The following is a 6,121-nucleotide window of genomic DNA, read 5'->3' on the forward strand; positions in this document are numbered from 1 at the left end:
ATTCTTCTTCTTCTTTTTCTTCTTCATAGTACAGTGGATACTTCATTATTGAAAAAAAAAGAGGAACTACTGGGGGTGGTGCGCATGCACACGGCAGCATAAATCTCTTAATAAAAGAAGGTTTGAAGTGTTTCTTGCTCCATTCATACTCCATTTGCTTTACAATACTTGGCTATAGTTTCTGTAGTTAAGTGAGCTGGATTTAATCCGTTTGTAAGTTTGTGATGCATAAATCCCACCGATGTTGAAATATTCTTTCGCGATTTCTTCGAAAAACTTCGAAATTTTTAGATCAAACTTCATCCACTTTCGGTTGTGTTATAACTGTTCAACTTTGAGATACCTCTGGTGGACGACAATTTGCAAATTCGTAGGTATTTCAGGTTTTAAAGTTATTATTATTCTTACGCAAGATTATTTATATTACTCTTGAAGCGGCATGAGATTCGAGTAGAAGTAGTTGGACAGTCTCTTGGGTGTTAGATCTCTGTCATTATAGTTCTCTGAAAATTAATAAAAAATCATCGAGAGCAGTGGTTCCCAATCTGTGAGACCTGAGGGCATAAATTTGTTTAGGTGATAACGAAAATGGGAGATTTCTAGTCAGTACGCTTTTACAATACATAAACGTTTACTGTAGCACAAGAAAATCTTACGACCATTTTATATTACTGTTGTCACTCGTTACCGGACCTAACTAGCCTCATCTAAATCCACCGATTAATTAAAACGGTAGTATAAGCTACAGTGAAGATTATTATCCAATTTGGTAAAATTAAATGTAGCTACGCATTATCTGTTAATATTTAGTTGTGCGCGTTAGCATGCGGTTGTGGGAGGCGACGGTCATACAGCAGACTTATCTTTAAGGAGAACTCAATCACAAAACGTTTCGGAGCCTTTTGTCCAGAGTGTGTGCGTCCAGTTATAAACTGAAAAAGGCACTGAAAAATTTTGCGGAAAGGCACTGAAAAATTCGAGTTCAAAGTTATATCGATTATAGCGTTAACTTTCGGAACAAGATCCGTAAATTTAGATCCCGTAAGACGCTGCATGGCCGCATGCCTATTGCCGAATATTGCAATTCAATTTATTGTAAGTATGCAATTTGATTCAGAACATGCATACAAATTCTGAAATGTCGAAATGAGACACAGTCATATAGAATTAATTCTAAATGTATCAAAAGAGTGTTAAGAGCAATCCAGTCTTGTGCCATCCCAATGTGGTACAAAGCCTGCCGGAAATTCGTAGGCTTCGTCATCAACAGTTTTGAAATTCCAACGACCAAACCTCGTACCGTAATATGGAGACAAATGAATTTAGTCCTCTTTATCCTCATTAAAAGGATGTTTTTCCTTTAAGGAAGAAGTCTTCGTGCGTGTGTATATAATTTTTCCTGAATATTTGTTCCGTAAAACTTGGCTACACTTTTTGACCTGGGTTTCGTTGCATAGCAAATTACATTTTTTTGAAGCAGTGTTAACGTGGTCGAGACACGTTAACACTTGAAAACAGAGATGGCCAAAATCTAAAATTCTATCCCATTATTATTATGAATTATGAATAATGAATAATTTATAATAATTAATTATGAATTATCATTCCCATTATTATCGTGAGAAATATTTTCATAAACCATGCTTTGAAAAGTGATGCACAATTGAATTGTCTACTCTGATGATAATTTTAAAAGATCTTGTTTGAAATCACGAGAAGTCAAAATTTACTGAAAAGTTAACCTTATAAGCTTCTAACCGCGTTAAATTTATCATTCCGACATCATAATAAATAACCTAACCTAATCGGAGAAATAAAGAGTATGTAACATTTTTGTGCATTTGAAAGTTTGCCGATAATCCCGTTGCCAATCACGATAAATGTATAAATAAACACGAATTCGTATATTTTATTCATGCAGGAGAGAAATTCCATGGTTTGATTCTTTCCATTTGCAGTTCTTTATGGCAAAGCGTCAATGAATGCTGAATAAACACATTTTAGTCTGTAAGAAGCTCATTGCAATAGAAAATTTATTTCTTCTTTTGATAGATTTCACATGCAATGGATGAATAGATTTTGAAAGATTCCGTTATAAAAATCCTATTGTAGTTTCTTTAATCGCATCAAAAACTACATACTTTACGAAGATTGTGTTAAAATTTGGAACATTCAGCGCATTTTATCCAAGATGGAAGAAAGAAGAAAAAACATGTTCCTAAAAAGATGAGAATAACACCTGTAATTACTATTCGTATCGTATGGCATTATCGTTCTCCAAAGGGACCAATGAATCAAAAAGATACCAGCCCAATAACCCTAAAATTTTATCACAATTTTTTTATCTCGTATATTATCTCAAAATTCGAAAGAAAATGCGAGCCCAAAATAACCGAAAGTTTTATCAAAATGTATTCTTTCGGGTACAATAGCAGTTGACCTGAAAGATCTATTATTTTACAGTGAATTGTCGTTACTTAGCAGAATGATTTGATGAAAAATAAATAATGAATAGTTTTCTACAATATTGACGCAACCAAGGTTGAAATCTGCTAAAGAAAGCGTGGAGTCTCTACCATGTAAATATTGACCCAAGTCAATAAAGTTCAAGGGATTTGGCTGCTTAATAAATTAAAGAAGATATTCTCGTATCGTCATGAAACTGACGATCTTCGAAGACATAGCAAGCGACAAAGTTCCAACACGTAAAATGTACCCTGTGGAGGCAAAAAATGCATGGGGTATTATGTTGTCCGTGGCTCGTATTGTAGGAAGTGAAGATCGTAAATGTGTTTTTTTACCATCTAAATGATATTCGAAGCAGACACACAGGAAAACCGAACGCAAATTTTAGCCCATTAAGTGAATCAATTTCTGCGAGCAAAAAATGAAAGCAGGGTCTCTGTCAACAGGGCCTCTGTTAGGGCCTCTGTCAACGTCTGAATAAGAGAATTATAATATTTTGGAAATTCGAAAATAAATTTTGAAATTTTATCCTAAGAATGTAGATTTGTCATCCAAAATTGTTCGTTTATTCTTGATGCCAATTCAGCGTTGTTCCTGTCAGACTTATGTTTTGATAACATTCTTGTGCGAGGTGCGAGTTTTTTTTACAATACAGTAAAATAAATCAATACAATACAGTAACGAAATAAAAAAAAAACGTGAAGTAAATTTGATCATACGTGGATACTTTGACTCAAAGTTTTTGATGATTTTGTGTGGTTTAGTTCCAAATTAATTTGGACAAAGTTTTTTTTTGTCCACAAAGGTTTTTTGTGTGTTTTTTACTTCTAAATGAATAGGAACCAAGCCTGCTAATGTGCAATTTCTGTTCATTTTTTAAAAGTTTTCTTGTATTTCCAACGAATTTAGGCAGCCTGCGATGGCTACCAAAAGTAGCCTAAATTAATCAGATCATCAGACTAAGATGACTAGATGATGCCCAAGGTGAGATCGTGCCGTGATCAGCAATGAAGTTTCCTCAAGGGAAGGAAGGCGCCGCTACCAACTGTTTTTGCTCGCCTTTCCTTCCTCGTGGCAAAAGCGACGCGCGATCGCGTGGCGCTGACGCCGCGGTCAGCCGTGTACCGCCCGTCGGACGGTGCACACGGCCCTTACGACTGTTGTGACTCGTTAAAGTTTTATTGAATTATCAATTTAAACGACGAAAATTGCAAATAAAGGAGTGGATTTGTTTTTTACGACCGTTTTGACTTATTAACGCTTCATCGAATTATCAATTTACACGACAAAAATTGCGAATAACGGAGTGTATTTGTTTTTTTTTTTACGACCGTTGTGACTTGTTAACGTTTCATCGAATTATCAATTTAAACGACGGAAATTGCGTATTAAGGTGTGGATTTGTTCCGACGAACAATTAAATTTGATGAAAAAAATTAGCAACTTGAAATTTCGTGGTTCGAGCAGCTTGGCTGAGTTCGAGTATAATTAATTTTATTGAAATTTTTTTGAATAATTTATTTTTAGGTGAATTCATTCAAAAAGTTGCATGAATCATCCGTGAAATGTCTGACTCCCAATAACAAAACTGATTTGAGTGACATCTGGCCACTTAAATTTTCGTTCAGCACCACCGTCAGAAGATGAGTACGCGAGATCGAATTCATGATATACCTCATGGCTCGAAAATAGTAATACGAATTATTAAGAAATTCTTTGTGTATGGAAACAGATGCTGGTGATGACCCGATGATCTGGAGGTGAGCGAGTGATTAAAATCACTTGGATTGGGTTTGCGAGATGTGGGTTCGAGACGCGCATATAAAAATAAAAACTCTTATATCTGAATCTGCGACAGCCCCTAAATGACCTGATCTAGGTTGGCGCCATTACATTATTTCTATTATAATAAAGATTTTAGCGAGACATGCAGCCTACGAATTTTCACCTAACAGGAACTCACAACGATGCTATGACAGTTGACGCGAGAAATTAAAACATTTTGATGCAATGAATTAATGCTCTGGTAAGTTGAGAAGATATTTCAATAAACCAGCAAAGGCTGCATGTTATTCACTAGTAACAGACGTTACTGGACTTTCATCATAACACGAGTGAGGCGCAATGGATTGAACATGAACATGTGTCAAAAAGGCTACGCAACAGCGATGTTGCTTTGTTTCACTGCCAAAGACACGTCACTGTTGCGCAGTTTAAATGGCCAGCTCGACATGTTTGTCTGCGATGGAAAAATAAATTTTCAACAGAAGCCCTCTTGAGATCCGGAAAATAGAACCGCAATTTCTCAAACCGTTTTAAAAAAACGCCGACAATCGTTGATAGGACCTCAGACCTTGTACATCAACGAGCAAGGATAAATTCCTTATTAATTCAAAGCAAAGCAAAATAATCACGAGGCACTCAAGAATCTTCGTTCAAAAATAACGATAATTGTTTAAAATGAATTGAAACTTGTACCAGGTTGCTTCCACTGAATTTAATTAGAAAAATAACTAGGGAACGCTGTGATCCATAGATGATACAAAACTACTTTTAAAATTGTTTTCGATTAAAATGTACGTAATTTTTATCGTGGTTAGATTAATGTTAGTTTTGGTCCTGCTTTCAGTTTCCAAAATAAAGTCTAAACTCGCAGCATTTCAATATGTTTGTCACCGGCTAACTTGGGATAGATGTATTTAAAATCATGTCCACGCGGAAGCAAATTTTTCGTGCATTGGTGGAACCATCCAATCTAATTTTCGCTTTTGGAACTTCCTCATGGTGTATTTCCTGTACAAAAAATCGGAAGCACTAAATAAGCTCTTAACAATTTTGAAATTTCTTTTGGTAATCTTTTATAATTATAAATGTATTCTTCCGGAATTCAGGTGAAAGAAATTTTGAACAGAAAAGCCAGTTTGTGTACTAAAAAATTTTCTTTAGTTATAGAAAAAATTTCTTTTTCAATGGATAACTTTTTTAATTTCTAGCAATTTCTAGTCTGCAACCTAAGAGGAAACTTAGCTTACAATATTCAACTAAGCTTGTGACAGACCGTGTCCTAGTTTGCATAATTTCACCCCAAAGTTACGTCTTCATTTGGTCTGGTCTAGATGAATGTCGTTGAACTGTCTCGCTCTCACGATCTTGATCATGCTTAACTTAACGTCTATGGAATATAGAGTTTGTATGAAATACCCAATTTAGATTATCACATCTCATAGATTACATTCACTGAGGCCTCTCACATGTGTGTTCATCCTTGCGAATAATCAAAGAAGAGATGAAAGACTTTTGAGACTATTTTTAAGACTATTTAGTGGTGAAAAATAACTCGTTTGCGTCATAACTCAATTCTACCCTAAAAGCCAAGCATCCCAATTTTTCAATATCTGTACTGTCAGTATTTAGGGGGGTTTGAGTCAGTCATAGCCAAATTTCAAGATTGTTTTATCCATTAATTGAACTTGATACATTCGAGGGGGATGCTAGGCACAAATTGTGCACATAGTTCTTTACCAACATACCTGCAATTTCTGAGATTTCCGTATAAATTTTATTCCCGAAAAAAGCAATTTCCATTTTTAAATTTAATCTCATATACGTGAAATGCGTCGAGGTGCTTGCTTGGCTTTTTCTTTCTGATTAATGA

The sequence above is a fragment of the Hyalella azteca genome, unplaced genomic scaffold, assembly GCF_000764305.2.
Source record: "Hyalella azteca isolate HAZT.00-mixed unplaced genomic scaffold, Hazt_2.0.2 contig16209, whole genome shotgun sequence".
NCBI lineage: Eukaryota > Metazoa > Arthropoda > Malacostraca > Amphipoda > Hyalellidae > Hyalella > Hyalella azteca.